Consider the following 19,902-nt stretch of genomic DNA (forward strand, 5'->3'; position numbering starts at 1 on the left):
GCACCTTTGACATAAGTAACTCCATCTTAAAAAAGACTTTATCTTACATTGTAAAAGGCATTATGCCAACAGGGACTAGATGTTTGCCTGATCAATGGAGACTACATCCAACCAGACAAGGGCATAACCCTTTACCATCAGCCCTCACCATAGGACTCAGGGACTTTAAAAAAGCAGGATTTCACCGGTTTGACATAGCCGTCTCAACAGACACCATCTTACTGTTGCTCCTGATCTTCGCCCAGCATCTGCCACCAAAGGCTCTACTCAAATCAAGGACTCTTCTCTGCCCAAATCAAGGACTCTCCCAAACAAACAAAAAAGCAAACCTACTAACCTGGAATTCTGTACTTAGTAGGATGAAACAAAAATGTTTTCAGACAAGCCCAGGAAACCCACATCCTGAAGTAGAGCCTTCCTAGCTGACCTGCAAATCTGTGAGGGGAAAAATTAATGCTATTGTTGTAAGCTACTGGGTGGTTTGTTAGTCAGCATAATTACAGAAATAATTAACTAATAGAGGGTCATTTCAAGTCTCATGGCAATGGGTGAGGACATATAATTTCCTAATAGAGAGAGATGCAACTGGAAATCTACCACAGATGTCTTCTGGTATCACCTGTTTCTTCCTAAGTGGACTGTATTTTTTTCCTCATAATTACAGACTTATGTTTATAAACTGAGGTTTATAGGAATGTAAGTTATAAAAATTTCTAAGGCACAAAGTTATCCTGAACTGACAACCTCCTTTTGCGAAGGACAGATTGATTCACTTTCTCTTCAAATAATAAGACTTTGAGTCCCGACACACAACTGCAGAGAAATGAGTGAGAATTGCTAGAATTGCTGGTTTCTTCTGCAGGTTATTTCCTTGGCTTGCAGATGGCTGTTTTTTCCCTGTGTGTTCACATGGTCTTCCTGTTGCCAAACGCAAGTTTGGCTGCCCACCACCTGAGAACCAAACACGAGAGGTGACTGTTGGTGAGAACCGAACACGAGAGGTGAGTGTTGGTGACGGGAAGGTGGTTTATTCAAGCGCCAGCAGCCTGAGAAGGTGGTGGACTATTGTGTCAAAAACCATCTCATCTCCTCTGCTTACTGAGCAACTTATAAAGGGAAGGGGTGGAGAGGGTTGGTGGCAGAAAGCAAGCTATGTGCAAGTCATCATGACTCCCTGGATGGTTATCAGCAAACAATAGGTAATTCTGGTCAATCATGGCATCAGCAGTATGCAGTTGGCCTGTTCTGGACTCTTGATCTATTTTTCCTCAAGATCATTTTCTAATTTCGTGTCCTGCAGCTATGTAAGAAAGCAGCAGGTTCATTCTAAACTTTTAAGATAGAACAAGCTGAAAGCATACTGGGGACAAAATGGCTTCTCTTTAGCTAGGCTCCAATTATAGTCTGAGTGGCCTTTGGGTGCACTTACATTCCTTCTGTAACTATGTCCAAATTGCCTCTTCCTATAAGGACACCAGTCATGTCGGATCAGGTCCCAACCTAATGACCTTAGTTTAACTTAATCACCTCTTTTGAAGACCTAGTCTCCAAATATGGTTACATTCTGAGGTACTAGGGGTTAGGTCTTCAACATATGAATTTGGCAGGGACACAACTAAGCTCATACCATATGGCATTTACATTCTATTTTGGAGCTATGCTTTCATATTTGATTTAGCTTAGTTCTCATGTTTTGACTTTCTCCCTCCCCAGCTTAGGTTCTGTGGCCCATTATCATATATCTCTTGCCAATATCCTAAACTTTCTCTGTTAAAACCCCATGGCAATAAATCTGTCTTTCTTCACCCATGCTTGCTCTGAGTTCTGAGAGGTGCCTTAGAGATCACACAGCAGGCAGATGTGTGCTGTGATGAATTAGTGACCACCAGCTTCACCTGGGTGCTAATCCTCCCAGGTAACCCTATCATGCTTCTCTCCTCATCTTGCCTTCCCTCTTTCCATAATTTCTGCAGCAAACCTCTGCTCTCACCTCCAATCTCCTTCTCCACGTACTCTCACCACACAACCTCCCCTCCTGCTTCACAGAGAAAATAGAAACCCACTGAAGACAACTGTTCTAGCTTTTTACCACTGAATCTACCTGCCCACATCTGATCTGATCTTGGTTTAAAATTTTGATATTTTTATCATCATGAAATTTTTACATTAATTTTGATTTATTAAGAGATTGCACTAAAGTGTTTGTCTTATTTATTTATTTTGGGGGGCACCTCCTTAAATTTTGTGCCCAAGATGAGTTCCTCCCTCACCTCACCAGAGTCCCAGGCTGCTTCATCCATCCTTTCCTCCTTCCCACCTTCATTCTTTTAGTTGAATACCACCCCATGTTCTTACGATTCTCCTCCTCTCCTACCTTCTCAGGAATCTTGAAATTTGTATTATCCACTCTCTGTTCTTCTTCAATCCTTTCCTTGGCAATAAACTTTTCCCTTTGGTATGGAAACGGGTTTAACTCAAAATTTTCCAACTTTGAAAGCCCAGCCAAGCAACCTCAGAACCCCTACGGCTGCTCTGCTATCTCTTTTTTTCTCCTTCAGTGCTAAACCTTCTGAAAGAATTCTCTTTTTCCACATACTGACCCACTATTCAACCTACCTAATTTCGATTCCACCCCACAGTTCACTGGCATTTACTTCTCCACTGAGGTCACCAGTTAGCTCCTTGTGGTTGTGTCCAGTAAGCTCTTAGGGCTCATCCGACTTGACCTTTCAACAGCCTCCAGCGTTGGTGGCTACTTTTTATTTACTGAAACACTCTCTTCCTTTGGTCTCCATGACTGCACATGCCTGGCTTCCTTCCTTTTTCTCTGGTCATTTCTTCCCAATCTCCCTGGTCAGTTCCCCTCTTATATCCAGTCATTCAATGCAGGGATTCCTTCAGGACTGGATCTTAGGGCCTCTTCTTTACTCCAATATTCTTTTCACAGTATAGACTTCCACCCTAGGTGACTTGTCGATTCCTCTTGCCAATGACTCCCAAATTTGTTTCAACCCAAGATCTTTATTCTGAGCACCAGATCCACATGACTATTTGCCTGTTCACAAACACCTCAAACTCAACATATCCGGAAGCAAAATCATCCTCTTCCCACCAAAACCTGCCACTTTCCCTGGTGTTTCTTTTCTCAGTATGTAGCTCTACCATCCACACAATTGATCAGACCAAAAATATGGGAATCACTTGTGACTTTTCATCTTCCTTACCTTCCTTAATGCATATAAGGCTCAGAATTATCTGGGCTATACTTATCTCTCTTGATTTAGCAAAAATACCTTTTTTTCTCTTTCCATTCTTAACTCCTTTCAGTACCTCAACATGCCATGCTAGTTCCCATTTCAGGGCTTTTCTTAGCTAATTTCATTTCTTCTTTAGATAGGAGATTAAACTTTGCTTCCTCTAGAATTTTCCCCCTCGAACCCCCAGATTTTGTTAGTGCTGCCCTTTATGGGATCTATCTCTTTCCTTGGCATGTTTTTTTGTTTGTTTGTTTTTTGGAAAAAAGATTTGACGGTATATGAAGAAGACCTTAAAGACCCGTGGCTTAAACGAGATAAAAGTTTATTTCTCTCTGAAGTTAAAGCTTGGCTCTGTCATGCAACGATGTCAAGAGCCTAGGGTTTTTCTATCTTGTATTATAGTGTCACCATTCCTAGTATGTTGTCCTCATTCCCATGTTCCAGCCAGTGGAAAGAGGGAAACGTTGAAAGGCAGAATATGCATTTTCCTTTAAAGTCACATCCTGAAGCCATGCACATTACTCCTGCTTATCTCCCACCCATTGTAACTTAGTCCCAGGACCACACATTAGTTGCAGAAGAGGCTGGGTAAAATGTTGCCTTCATTCTGTGAACAGTTGACTACAAACAGTTGAAAGTCCATTGCTCTTGAAGAAGGGAAGATCAAATATTAGGACAACTAACAGTGTCTGCCACAATCCTGGTGGCCCCACGTACCCACACACACCCTTTTTCATATACATAAAGCACACTCACCTCTTCCCCAGTGGGGACAACCCCCAGGTCTCATTCGGTGGGTGCACCCAGCTCCATGTCTTCAATCTCTGGGTGATGTGTAGTCTTCTCCATCTAGCTCAGATGGGATTCCTCTTGGTCCAGCCAGTTATAAACCGAAGGACAAGTTATCTGCCTCTGACATGCCCAGTACAAAATAGTAGAGGCAGGATAATTGTGATAAGAATGCTTATTTGGAAAATAAAATAAGAAGAAGAAGAATAGAAAACTTAGATAGTCATAGGTCCATAGACGTGACTAATTCCTCCTGGGCAGGAACTGAAAGACTCTGGGTCCAGATTGGTAAATTCATGTAGCAAACACTCTTTCTCCTCTTGGTGGTAGGGAAAGGGAAGGAGGTGTCTCTCCTGTCTTTGTCTTCTGTGGCCCCAACTGATAATATCCATTTCTCTCTGTGTGTGTGTGTGTGTGTATTTGGAGCTATTTTACACACTGGATTCATTTCTCTTATATTTGTTTGACATGAACTCCTTTGCTATGTAAAATGTTTGGAAGTTTAAACAACTTTATTCAGTTTAGATATCTATGTCTATATAATTTGTAAGTTAATTTCTTGTTCTAATAGTTTCTCTTCTTTTATGGTATTATGCAATTGCTTAGAAGCCTTTGTGTGGCCTGGTACAAATCATGTCCTACCTAATCTTTTTATTTTTGGAGACAGGCTCTCACTCTGTTGCCCAGGCTAGAGTGCAGTGGCTGGATCCATAGCTCCTGTAACCTCAAACTCCTGAGATACAGCAATCCTCCCACCTCAGCCTCCTGAGTAGCTAGGACTACAGGCACATGCCACCAAGCCCAGCTAATTTTTAATTTTTTTTTTTTTTGTAGAGACAGGATGTTGCTTTGTTGTGCAGGCTGGTCTTGAACTCCTGGCCTCAAGGGATCCTCCTGCCTCGGCCTCCCAAAGTGCTAGGATTACAGGTGTGAGATACTGCAACCCCTCCTATCTAAAATCCTGGTCACAAAAACAAACAGGGTCCTCTGCTTTACTCATGGAATGGGAATGTGTAGCTTTCCTGACAAGTACAACCCACTGATGACAGGAGAGGTGTGTACAAATTTAGACCTTTTTGTTAAGAATATCATCCAGGAAAGTTTATTTTGCACATTTTTATATGTCTTTGTTCAAATAAACATGATTAAAACTGCATGTTAAAATTTTCAGATTTGTTTTGAAATTGAGTGGAAAAAGCTCAATTTAGATTTCTGGTATATAAAAGAAAATGAACTTTCTACTATAAAGCACTTCAGCTATTTATTTACCATTTGAATCATAAATGATTCATTTGAGGGTTATCATAAATCAAGTGAGCCATGTTGAGAAGTAAGAAAACATTAGAAACATTGGCAAATTAGAAACATTAGAAAACATCAAAAATGGATATTTTTAAAACATATAACTTATATTTGTATGTTTGTTCAGCTTCCTAATATGTTGTATCAGAAACTCATCAAGTTATTTTGAGAATTATAGTTTCTCTCTGATTGCAAAACTCACGCAAGTTCATTTGGGAAGATTAAGAAAATGAGAGAGGTACTCCATTCAAAGTTTCAAAAGCAACAGCACTAGGTATCAAGCTGTACAAGAAGTTAGTTTCTTGAAATGCCACCAGAGGGCGGTCAATCCAAAAATTGCTCTATCTGATGTGCAATAAACAGGCTTCTATGATGTTGAAGCTAGAAGGCTTTCAGTTTCTTAGTCTGACAGCAATTGATAAGCAGGAATTAAAAATTCCTAGTCAGTATAACATGTATCTTAATAAGTGTCCAATTTTTGAAAAGGTTCAGCACCATCCTTTTTGGAACCTAATTACACATTCCTGTATGTAGCAAACATTTACTGAGTACTTACCGTGTACTGGGATGAGTCCTACTGATGAAATTAGAATAAAACTTGATCCTGACATTTTAGAATTCATATTTTCTCTGGAGAAAGAGGAATAATATATAAACAAATGGATTAGGATCCAATTTGTTGCATAGCACACTAAAAATTTTTGAAGGACGGGATTAATTCTGCTACAGGTAGATGAGTCAAATGAATGCTTCAGGGAGGAGCTGGGCCTTACAGAAGAAGCAAATATTTTTGAACTTGCAGATTAAAAAGATGGATTGAACATGTGCGTTTAATTTTCCTCCCTCTTGAACTCCATAAAAATAGGAGTCGTCCTTAGGCTGGGCGCGGTGGCTCATGCCTGTAATCCTAGCACTTAGGAGGCCGAGGAGGGCAGATCGTTTGAGCTCAGGAGTTCGAGACCAGCCTGAGCAAGAGTGAGACCCCATCTCTACCAAAAAATAGAAAGAAATTAGCTGGACAACTAAAAATAAATAGAAAAAATTAGCCGGGCATGGTGGCGCATGCCTGTAGTCCCAGCTACTGTGTAGGCTGAGGCAGTAGGATTGCTTGAGCCCAGGAGTTTGAGGTTGCTGTGAGCTAGGCTAATGCCATGGCACTCTAGCCTGGGCAACAGAGTGAGACTCTGTCTCAAAAAAAAAAAAAAAAAAAATAGGAGTCGTCCTAAGACCTAAACCCACAAAGACTGGGAGAATAGAAAAGAGGACAACAGCTATGACATTTTGGAAGCTGGTAAACTAACAGATCAATGCTAAGTGATTTAAAATCCCGATTCTCATAACAGCTGTGCCACTCTGGTAGTGGGAAAGCGGAGAACTGACCATATTTATTAATACACAGCAAAATCTTGAAAGGCAAAATTTCTAGGGAGCTAATAGGAGGACCAGGGTGGAAGGTGTTTGAGAAGAAATTAGAGCCCCAGATGCTCCCCCAGGACCTAGCAGGAGTCTGAATGCTTATTCTCACTGAGGGGGATTAAGAGACCATCCTCCACACATCTTCCCCAACTTGGCCCCCAGAATGCAACAGTTATATCTTTACCCTCTAAGGGAATATTGAAAGATTCTTCCCTGGGGGAATCTGGCCATCCACCAAGAAAATACTCGAAGATACTAACACCAAGTTTTCTCTATCAGTCCTCCGACCCTGCCTACATCATCCCATGATAAAACCCACAGCTCAACGTTTCTACTAAGTTTTTTTCTTTCTTTCCTTCCTTCCTTCCTTCTTTTCTTTCTTCCTTTTTTTTTTTTTTTTTTTTTTTGAGACGGGGTCTTACTCTGTTGCCCAGGCTGGAGTGCAGTGGTGTGATCACAGCTCACTGCAGCCTTGAACTCCTGGGCTCAAGTGATTCTCCCACTTTGTCCTCCCAAAATGCTGGGATTACAGCTGTGACCCACCATCCCCAGCCTGTTTTGTTTTCTTGAAAGCATTTCTTTGGTCATCATCAAAATCATGAAGCTCAACACTATAGAAACCATATGACAATAGCTCTTAAATTTTAGTGTGCATAAAAATCTTGAGGAGTGAGATAATGATATAGATTCCTTGTCCTCATTTCAAGAATTGACTTTATAGATCCGGGTAGCCTCATCTCAGAATCTTAAGCGATTCTGAGTGGGTATTAAGACTAAACATGTTATATAGTGGAAATAAGACCAGATTAAAGTACTGAGTTTCAGACTTAGTTACAAAACAACTGATATTAAGTAAAGAAAGAGAAATTAAAAGCATCAAGAGAGAGACCAAAGTTATTTAACAAAAAATTATGTCTTTCCCAGTCCATGAAAATGTTTCAGATTTAAAAACCAATAAGCCATTTTCCCTAGGGAGTCAGCCCTGGTGGAATTTTTCTAAGAATGTGGAGGACACCACTCAGTTTTTCTGCCACATCTGCTGAAGGAAATGTTAGTTACCGTATTGCCAAATGGGTTAGATGTTAAGCTTTCCACATTCTCCTGCCCATGAAGCACCATAGCCCTGTACACTCCCTGGCCCCACGTGGGGCAAAATTGCTGCGGCACATATCTCTGTTTCATGTGGCTGAGTTTCAAAGCATCATAAACCTGAGATAAGAGGTCACAAGTCTATTACTCTGCTTAAGCTGAACTTTAGCTAATCCGTTCCAAATAGATGAAAATCTCTTCGACTCTAAAAATAAACCAGAAAATATAACCCACAATATCAAATTGATTACGGCCATTTGTGAAAGAAGGCTAACATGAGTAATTCTTTTGTTTTGGTTCCACTTGCTTACTTTAAACTACTCACATGTCCTGATTTCTGTCTACAACAGTTAATAATAGCTAACATTAATTGAGCGCTGTTCTAAGTGCTTTTCATATACAAAAGATATAAAAAATGTGGTTCTTCCTTTCCCAGTTCTGGCTGAAGCATGAAGACAATAGATATTAAATACCAAAGCAAATTGTAAGACAGACCACCCCAGAGGGCTTACAAAGTAGGATTTAGTTGAAAACTAGTTACACAACTTTTGGACTACCTCAGCCAAGTCAAATACAGTCATGCCCTGTATAACAATGTTTCAGCCAATGATGGATTGCACATTCAATGGTGGTCCCATAAGATCATAATCTGTATTTTTCCTGTACCTTTTCTATGTTTAGATATGTTTAGATACACACCTACCATTGTGTTACAGCTGCATGCGGTATTCACCACAGTGACATGCTGTACAGGCTAGACCATATAGCCCAGGTATGCAGTAGGCTACACCCTCTAGGTTTGTGTAAGTTCACTCTATGATGTTCACACAATGACAAAATCACCTAACGAAGCATCTTTCAGAACGTATCCCCATTGTTAAGGGACACACAACTTTACATAAAAGTTGAAATTGAAAGAAAAAATTCTGAAGAAAATGTATTTAGAAAAAGAAGCTCTAGTCTACAGCCATACCACTCTGAATGTACCCAATCTCGTCTGACCTCGGGAAAGCTAAGCAGGGTCAGACCTGGTTAGTAGTTGGATGGGAGAAAGAAATGCTTTATGGGTCCTTTCCCACATTCTCCAAAGGAGCCTGGCCTGATCCTTCCTTCTTCATCTCAAGTCAAGAAAGGATTCGCTGGGACCATCCAGAGCTTGGTAGAACGTGGAGACATGGTAGACTGTGGTCTGACTTGCACCTGGAGAATCCAGGGGGCAAGAAAGAAGGGCAGAGTGGATACATTGTTACCAAGGTGAAGGAGACTTGCTGCTGCATTGAGACCAGCTTGTACTCCCAAAGTCTGTCGGGACAAAGACTTTGTCCATGTGTGCACCATCGGCGAGAGGAGGCTGGCTTGGAGCCTGCTTAAATCCTGGCTCAGTGACTGCCTGGAGGAACAGTGGGTCTCGAATAGAGATTCTTCGTGGAGTGGGCAGCAACACAGACACACACGTGCGCGTGTGCACACACACACATACACACACACACACACACACACACACACACACACACAGCTAAGGGAGAAGCAACCAGGAGAAAATACATTGCTCTTAACATGGAAAGTGACACGGAATATCATGAGGGGACTATGAAGCACCAGGAAGACCGTCACCTCTAAACATGTGCCAGCCCCAGAAAGTGAGAAGCCATCTCCAAGAGTAGCAGTTAAGTAGGAAGGTTTCTGCTGCAGGACAAAGGAAGAAACTTTCCCTTTCTCCTGGAAAGTTTGCTGAAAGCTCAACTCAGCGATTAAGGCAGATTAGTAAGAGAAAGAGGTTTATTTACTGTGCACATGGGGAGAATCACAGAGTGATTGCCCAATATCCAAATGAAGTCCAGAAATTTTTATATCCTCCTTTTAGAGGGGAGGAGGAGATGAGGAATATAGGTAATTCTGCTTAAGGGCAATAAATGATTGCTAGGGAGGATGAATAGATACTTGAGAGAATGAATGGGTGAGGTGGGGAACATTGATTTCTAAATTAACCTGAGAGATAGGTATTATGTTTAAAATGGTCTGGGCCAGGTCTGCTTGCATTCTTGATCTTCTTTCCTGCAATATATTGAGATAACAGGGAGGAGAAGGGAAGTGCATTGTTCTTTTGATGGGTCTGTCTGGTTATGCAGTTGGAGGGAAAGCGCTTTCAAGGGTCTGTTAATCTCTAAAGGCCTTTAATTCAAAATACTCTTTATACCAAAAAGTCATATTTTGGGGTGAAATTTCCTGAGCTCCTTCACTGCTCACGCCCTAACCTTTGCTCCCACTTCCACTGATGAGAAAGTATGGTTGTCAAATTGAGAGAACAAGATTGGAGGGGGAAGGTGAGGGACTAAAAGAGCTGTTTACCCCCTATACCTGGCTTCTCAGCAGGAGACCCCAACTAGGGGAAAGTGCATGAAACTGGAAGCTTTTATTATTATATGGGACATGACATCCTAAATACTGAAATGAGATTGTGTTTTACAACTTAATGTGGTTGTAACTTTTTATGATATAAGGATGTCAGATTTTTCACCTGGGGCAGGGAAAAGACCTGCCACTGAGTATATTTTAAATGGACAACAAGAAACAAAATAGAGGTGATTTCTTGTTACATCCCATGAATCTGATTTATACAAGATCTTGGTCATAGATGAATTATTATTGTATTTAATCTTCTCCCCAGGACAGTTCCAGATACAAAGCTTCTCTATGTCTTTTCCCAGTGGAGGTGTGAACAGCATTAACTCTCCCAGCAATGGTGTGCAACAGTACATGTGAAATATTGCCAACCAGGGGAGCTCACCTGAGCCTCCGTATCCAGAGTTTTTATTAGGGCTCAGCCACATAGACATGATTAACCACACACATGGCTGAATTTGTTTTCCATCCCCTCCAGAGTTTGAGCTTGTACTGGGTGGCACAAAGCCTGCACCATAAATTACATTGTTAGCATAGGCTGTCCAGCTTGTTCCAAGGCCCTCAGGTAAACAGACACTCTTATCAGGGAGGATATTCCAAGGGCTTAGAGATTACCTCCCGAGAGCCTAGGGCAAAGTCCAAGGCCTTAGAGTTTACCTCCCAGGAGCCTAGGGCAAAGTCAAAGGGTTTAGAGATTACCTCCCAGGAGCCTAGGGCAAAGTCCAGACCCCTCTGTGGGCCGTTACCCTCCCAACTCAGTGATTCTTTGATTACTCTAGAGTTCCCTATTTGATCCTCAAAGCTGTTTTATAGCACAGCCTAGGGACGTGCAAAGAGAATTTTTAAAGTAATTTCATTATTTTGTAGAGCATACAAAAAAGTAGTAATTTTGATTATAAAATACTTTTGGCCCAGCACAGTGGCTTATGCCTGTAATTCCAGCACTTCAGGAGGTCAGTACAGGAGGATTGCTCGAGGCCAGGAGTTCGAGACCAACCTGGGCAACATAGCAAGACACTATCTCCACAAAAAATAACCTTAAAAAATTAGCCAGGCATGGTGACACACACCTGTAGTCCGAGCTACTTGGGAGGCTGAAGCAGGAGGATCCTTCAAGCTCAGGAGTTTGAGGCTACAGTAAGCTATGATCATGCCACTGCACTCCAGCCTGGGCAACAGAGTGAGACCCCATCTCTTAAAAATATAATAATAAAATAAAATGTATTTTCAATTAGTATATTATTAGAGTTCATTTTATATAATCTTTAGTAATATTTAAAATATATAGAAACATTTAAATGTTTCCCATATAACAACTGATACACACTATTCATTTAAAATAATTATGTAGCAAAAACATGATGTATAAACAAATTAATCCAAGAACAGTATATGTGACATTTACTTTTAGGATCAAACATTAAAATCTGGTTTAAAATTTAAAATCACATGTTACTGCATAAACAAATTGCATGCTAGGCTTTAATAGTTTTATGTTGTGAATTCTTATCTTTAGCACATTAAATGTGAAATTGATTTAGGATAATTCCCATGTTTTGTTTCTACATTATCAATTAAAAGGGAATCTTTCAAGCTTTTAGTGTAGGTATTTCTATACAAATAAAATAAAAAAAAAATAATTCAGGTGTTAATAGTTTAGTTTTGATAAATAGAAAGTCAAATCAGATTTATTGGCATTTATTTTCTCTCTTTTAATATTAGTTTTGAAGTACTAGAAGTATTTTGTTGTGCTATATAATATTTTTGTTGAGATGAATACAATATCTGGATCTGCAAAGATCTCCTTGACATAAATTTTCATAATTTTCATTTTAATAGACCTCAACAAATTGTTGGATTTTAACATCTTTATGCTTCCTACCTTTAACTAATGATATTGATATAAATTAAAAATAATAATAAAATAATTTTAAACTGTATTTATGGTTAGAGTATTTGTTAAGCTGTTGTAACAAAAAGACCACACAATGCATAAATTAAAGATCATAAACGGGCCGGGCGAGGTGGCTCACGCCTGTAATCCTAGCTCTGGGAGGCCGAGGCGGGTGGATCGCTCGAGGTCAGGAGTTCGAGACCAGCCTGAGCAAGAGTGAGACCCCGTCTCTACTAAAAATAGAAAGAAATTATCTGGCCAACTAAAAATATATATACAAAAAAATTAGCCGGGCATGGTGGCTCATGCCTGTAGTCCCAGCTACTCGGGAGGCTGAGGCAGTAGGATCGCTTAAGCCCAGGAGTCTGAGGTTGCTGTGAGCTAGGCTGATGCCACGGCACTCACTCTAGCCCGGGCAACAAAGTGAGACTCTGTCTCAAAAAAAAAAAAAAAAAAAAAGATCATAAAGGCTTATTTCCTTCTTATGTAAAAGTCTGTAGGTGAATGGTTCCATTGGGGTGAGGCTCTGCTCTGCATGCATTCTGAGAACCAGTTTCTTCTAGTTGCTCTGCCATCCCCTAAGATAGAATTCTTAACATCTTTGTGACAAGGTCCCCTTCAACAGCCTGGCAAAGCTTATGAGCTTATGGACTCCACCTCAGAATAATTTTTTTTTTTTTTTTTTTTTTTGAGAAAGAGTCTCACTCTGTCTCCCTGGGTAGAGTGCAGTGGCATCATCATAGCTCACTGTAACCTCAAACTCCTGAGCTCAAGGGATCCTCTTGCCTCGGCCTCTCAAGTACCTGGGACTACAGGGGCGAGCCACCATGCCCAGCTAATTTTTCTATTTTTGGTAGAGATGGAGTCTTGCTCTTGCTCAGGCTGGTCCCGAACTCCTGAGCTCAAGCAGTCCTCCCACCTCGGCTTCCCAGAGTGCTACGATTATAGGCATGAGCCACCATGCCTGGCCAGAATAATGTTTTTAATACATAAAAGAAAATGCATGTGATTACAACAGATACCAGTTATGTTGAAATATAACTGACAGATACAGTTTGGAGGGATTAGAGATACTCTGACCAAGCTCTAAGGAGGAAACATAGTCCCTCTTTTTCCCCCTGGGATCTGTCTTATCCCATCCGGCCGCTCAGGAGGCCATGATTGGACTGGGCTGAGAGGAAAGGGAGTCCAAGAGGCTGTTCATCACACAGTTAATGGTGCAGACCCTTGGGCGTGTCTCCAGTCCAGGCCAAATGAATCTTTCACATCGTTTAGCTCAGCTCACTACTCTCTAGAGGCTTAGAGCAAAAGCCTAATCATAATCATGACAGCCTTATCTGCTTTCCTTCTCTCTCACTTGCCACCACTCCCCTGCCCCCATGTTAGGAAAGGATTTAAATGATTAGGAGCCTGGCTGTGTCTCTCCCAGCCTGTTCTTTCAGTCTCATTACTACAGATCATTGTGCACCTTACACCAACCTGGTAGACCGTGCATTGTACAAGAAGGTCCTAGTCCATTTTGTGGAGCACTTAGGGCCAGAAAATGCTGGCTACACGAGTCTGGAATTAGTATTTATAGAGTATAAATGGACAGAAATTATAAACATGCGAAATTCTGAGAGAAAGTAAGTAAACCTAGTATGGACTTTCTCAGAGGAGGATTAACAAGACAGAAAGTTCAAGTCTGGGAACGCTGAAAAACACTGGGAACAGATCCATGTAGGAACACTGAAAATCTATTAAATTGTCTCCCTCCAGTCAATGTTCAAGGGAAAAGCTCTCAAAGAATATGGAATTATTTTAAAATATTTTTTGTTTGCATTTCAGAATGTGCACTTATGCATAGAGGCAAATATATTGTGTGTGAATCTTCAATCAAATGTTTTTATTCTCTTAAATAATGATGATGATGATGAAATAGCAGTTAGTTATTGGACACTTTCTCCTGAGCACCATGCTAAGGATTTACACATATTACCTTGTTTAATCCTCACACCTGTATAAGGCAGGTGCTATAACTAACCTTTTACAGATGATGCTGAGTCTCAGATAAAGTAACCATCCCAAGGTCAATACCAGAACTGATACAATATTGTGGCCCCAATCCCCTTTTTTCCAGCATTCACATGTATTTAATTGACTTATAAAAACACCAAAACAGGCAAAAGGCAGGATTTTTCGTTCTTCTCTTGTTTTCAGCTGCCAGATTGGTGTTCTTCACCCCAACTGCACATTAGAATCACGTGATGAGCTTTTAAAAATTGCTGATATTGAGGTGGTGCTCTCAGCCAATTAAGTCAGAATATCATGAATAGATATCACTCTAGAGCAAGTGACGCTAACTGCATGGATGGAGATGGAAAAAGAAAATGAGACTACCATCGCATTGACAAGGTGACAGTAAATTGATGGGTAGGAGAGTATGAATTAGAGAGACAAAGAGCTAGGACTATGAGGTCAGCCTTTATCTCCAATGAGTGAGAGGTTAAGTGGAGGGAATAACAGTTAATGAAACAAAGGCAGAGTCAACTCTCTATTTCATAACATTATGTGATAGCATGTGTATCCTTAGCACTGAATTCAGAGGGAGAAAGCAATGGAAATTTAGGGGTAACCAAAAATAACCTCACTGGAGACAGTACACAAAAGCAAGGAAATAAGACTAATATAATTTGCTAATATTTATCAGAAAACAAAAAAATACCATAGGAATAGGCCCAGGCATCACTATTTTATAAAGGCTTCTGAGGAGACCCCAATGTGCAGCCAGGATTGAGAATTATTGCTGCACCTCCTTCTTCTCTATCCAGTCTTCCTGCTCCACACATCTCTACTTTGCTATTTGGTGTATGGCATATAGCAGCGGTCCCCAACCTTTTTGGCACCAGGGAGCAGTTTCGTGGAAGACAATTTTTCCATGGACCGGGGGAGGAGAAGGTGGTTTCGGGATGATTCAAGTGCATTACATTTATTGTGCACTTTATTTCTATTATTATTACATTGTAATGTATAATGAAATAATTATACAACTCACCATAATGCAAAATCTAATGCCGCCGCTGATCTAACAGGGGGTGGAGCTCAGGTGGTGATGTGAATGATGGGGAGCGGCTGTAAATACAGATGAAGCTTTGCTCACTCACCCACTGCTCACCTCCTGCTATGTGGCCGGGTTCCTCACAGGCCACAGACCAGTACCGATCCAAGGCCTGGGGATTGGGGACTGCAGGCATATAGGATCTGTCTGTGAGTTATGGTATTCCCAGATGAGCCCATGGCACATAGCCCCGCAGAAGGGATGCTGTACTCAAGCCAGCTTGATACAGTTTCTACAGACAGACAGCTGTTTGGAGATGAGAGGCTGAGAAGACTAGATCTCACTCCTCAATTTCATTCAGCTCATGGCTGCCCATGTATTTGTCTCAGTGTTATTCCTCATGACTGAGCTCCTAAGGACTCCCTCACCTGGACTTGGGGCCAGCTGCAGTTACAAAATGCCTAGAAAAGCTTTTGGAGACCTTGCTCTTTCTGTCTGTGATTAAACTAGTCACTTCAGTGCTCTCCCTATGTGGCAAGCAACAGGAAAGGACTCCTTTTATTGTGATTAGTTTCTCACTTTTTGATTTTTAAGTCAGTCTGGTTTTCTTTGACTCAAATCTCAAGTCAATGAATGAAATTCATAATGTCCCTGGTGGAGGCAGAGTTCTGTCTTTTAAAACAGTGGCTTTAAAAGGATGCTTTTGTCACAGTATTTGGGTAGCACTTTTGGCATGGGACAGTTATGTCAAATTTTGAATATCCCATTAGATATTTTTACAAGAAAAACAAACCAAACACCCTATTTATAGTTATCTGTGCTTAGAACTCGACTCCATTTCACATATAAACACAAAATATCTTTTGTATGGTTTTAATATATGATGAATTTCCACAAATGCAACTACAATATAAAAAGAGGGAAGATTATACTATGCTTTGCATGATTTGCTAAGAGTTGTTTGCCATTTCAGAAAATACCTTCGCTGATTGGGGATATTTTACTTGTCAATATGTTGTCAGTCTTCATTTGTATTTGTCACTTTCATGGTGATTCTGCATAATAGGGCAAGAATATGTATACTTCATTATGTCTTCTCTTGTTGTGCCCCTGTCATTATTATGTAATAATTACATTATTATTAATCACTTTTTTTTTTGAGACAGAGTCTTGCTCTGTTGCTCAGGTTAGAATGCCGTGGCATCGGCCTAGCTCACAGCAACCTGAAACTCCTGGGCTCAAGCAATCCTCCTGCCTCAGCCTCCTGAGTAGCTGGGACTACAGGCATATGCCACCATGCTTGGCTAATTTTTTTCTATTTTTAGTAGAGACAGGGTCTCACTCTTGCTCAGGCTGGTCTCGAACTTCTGAGCTTAAGCAATCCTCCTGCCTCGGCCTTCCAGAGTGCTAGAATTACAGGCATGAGCCACCGCTCCCGGCCACTTTCTTTTTACTTCTCCTTTATATTTTAGTTAGAGAACAGTATTGATTTTTTAAAAATTATTTTGTAGGTAAATGGTATTAACTAAGAATTACATTTCAGGATAGTTAAGAAGGTGTTACAAAATATTTGCTATATGGCAAGTAAGCATATGAATAGATCCTCCACATCATATGTCATCAGGGAAATGTAAATTAAAAGAACAATGAGATACCACAACACACCTGTTAGAATGGCCAAAATCTTGGATGCTGACATCACTAAATGTTGTCAAAGTCTTTGAGCAGCAGGAACTCTTATGTAGTGCTGGTGGGAATGCAAAATGATGCAGACATTTGGAAGACAGTTTGGTGGTCTCTTATAAAACTAATCATGCTCTTACCACTCTCCAATCACACTCCTTGTATTTCCCCAAATGAGTTGAAAACTTTAGGTCCCCACAAAAACATGCATATGAATGTTAATAGTAGCTGTACTCATAATTCCCAAAACTCAGACGCAACAAAGATGTCCTTCAGCAAGTGAATCTGTCAATAAACTGTGGTATGTCCAGACAATGGAATAGTATTTAATGCTAAAAAGATATGAGCTATGAAGCCATGAAAAGACAGGGAGGAAACTTAAATACATATTATTAAGTGAAAGAAGCCAATCTGAAAAGCCTCTATATTGTATGATTCCGACAAATGACACTCTGGAAAAGGTAAAAATATAGAGACGGTAAAAACATCAGTGGTTGCCGCGGGTTGTGGGGGAGGGAGGAATGAAGAGAAGGGAGCGCAGAGGATTTAGGGCAGTGTGATACTATAATGGCGGATACCCTTCCTTATACACTTGTCCAAAGCCATAGAAGGTACAACACACAGAGTGACGCCTAATGTAAATTGCAGGCTTTGGGGTGATAACGATGTGTCAGTGTCGGTTCATCAATTTCAACAATGTGCAACTCTAGTTGGGGATGTTGATAATGGGAGAAGTTATGCCTGGGAAAGGCGGCGGCGGGGGGTGGGGGTGGGGGGGGGTGGGGGTGGGGGTGGGGGGGCGGGGGGGGGGAGTACATGGGAACTTTCTGTACTTTCTGCTCAATTTTGCTGTGAACTTAAAACTGCTCTAAAACATAAAGACTTTTATTTAAAAAATTAAGCATAATATGTATCACTGAAAAAAATTTGTTATAAAAAGTGTGTATTGGGTCTGATAGGGTTGAGAATGCTTCTTCTTAGAAGGAAATGAAGTTTTGCTTTTTAGGTTGGATGCAGAGGAATCTTGAACCTCAACTGTATATTTAATATAAGAACTTAAGATAAATTTCAAAGCATACAGCGTGTATGTGTTTTCCAAGCAATATCTACTCTGAAGTACAAAGTTTCTTAATAAATGGAATGTTATATAATATGTCATATGATACATATTATATATAATTACATATGCATTCTACGCTATGTGCATTGTACGTATATATTTTAACAAGGATAATGCAATTGTATGAAAATGAGCTAAGGTGGAATACTTTCCCTTACACATAACTATTTACAAAGAGCATTAATTCTGAATTCCAATATTTCTAACCAAAGAGAAGGGCGTTACTTTTAAAATTTTCCAGTGGAGTTAGCACAATGTAGAACTTAATCATGAAAACATCGTCATACCGGCTTTTGTTCGACGCCTCCTCACTGCCCTCCCCTCCCAACCAGGCCCTAAAAGGACATCCACACCCAGAGCGACAGTGCCAGGCTTTCTTGGGAGGTTTCCTCTTCCTACGCGGGTGGGGCGGGATCTTGTTTTGTCGTAGTTGCCATGGGAGCAGCCCTTGTGGCAGCGGGGACTCCATCGCTAAACAAATACATGCAAATAGCTGAGAAGCAGATTTCAGCCTTTAATACTTCAGACACTAAGGAATGAGAACAATCTGTGCAATTTAAATAGAATAAATCCCAATGCACCCAGGGGAAGTGGGTGTTTATTTTTAGGCTTTACATATCACGATCCAGGCTTGTACCTGCGTCTGCTGCAAGGCGGGTTTAAGGCCCCGAGCTGGGCCAGGGGGGGTGGGGAAACAAACCCGCCCCGCTGCTGGGGCTTCTCTTCCCAGTGTCCCGGCCGCACAGAGGAGCGGGGAGCCCGAAGGTGCTGCAGCAGTACCCCGGGCTGGTGGGGGGGCGGCGTGTCGGTGGTGATCGCCAGGCGGGTATCTGCACACGCCAGCACGTGTGATCTGCCTGTCTGCCCTTGCACCGCAGCAGGGCACAAGGGGCCAGGGCTTTCCAAGGCCTTGCAGGTGGACAAGAGCTCGCCAGGCCCCCAGCCCACCTGAGTCTGGGTCCCTCCCAAAAGCCAGGACGACGAGGAGAGGGCCTGGACCAGCCCCAAGAGGGCTGGGCAAACTGGACCTTACCTTGTACCGTGGTTTAGAGCATCACAGTCCTGACTTGGTTTTGAAATACTATAATAGTTTTTAATCTTAGTATGTTAAACTGGCCTTTTATTATTATATATAAACAGCATTAACTTTTTTCTTAAATTAAAAGATTTTATTTTTTTAGGGCAGTTTTAGATTTATGGAAAAACGAAGCAGAAAGTCCAGAGAGTTCCAATGCACCCCTCTCCCCACCCCATAGTTTCCCTGTTATTAATAGTACCATTTTACATTTGTTATAATTGTTGAACCAATATTGATACATTATTAATTTTTTTTTTTTGGAGACAGATTCTTGCTCTGTTGCCCTGGCTAGGGTGCCATGGCGTCAGCCCAGCTCACAGCAACCTCAAACTCCTGGGCTCAAGCAATTCTCCTGCCTCAGCCTCCCAAGTATCGGGGGCTACAGGTATGTGCCACAACCCCAGGCTAATTTTTTCTGTTTTTAGTTGTCTGGCTAATTTCTTTTTATTTTTAGTAGAGATGGGGTCTTGCTCTTGCTCAGGCTGGTCTTGAACTCCTAACTTCAAGCAATCCTCCTGCCTCAGCCTCCCAAAGAGCTAGGCTGATGCCACGGCATTCTAACCTGAGCAACAGAGCAAGACTCTCCTCTCAATGTGTGCTCTGCATCAGTGAATGGGTGCCGCCATGGGCACTGGGGTCGGGTCCCTTGACAGACTCATTTCAGAGTGGACTTTGCTCTATGCTTGGGTTATAAGCAAAAACCATGGTTTAGTGAGAAACTCTTTATATAAGAAATTCCGGCCTGAGAAGTTCCATTCAGTTCTTGTTAGTCTATTTCACTTGGCTCTGGAGCATCTATTAGATAGAGAAGTGGGAAGGAGAATGGGAAAAGGC

Source organism: Lemur catta, chromosome 22, assembly GCF_020740605.2.
Source record: "Lemur catta isolate mLemCat1 chromosome 22, mLemCat1.pri, whole genome shotgun sequence".
Classification (NCBI taxonomy): domain Eukaryota; kingdom Metazoa; phylum Chordata; class Mammalia; order Primates; family Lemuridae; genus Lemur; species Lemur catta.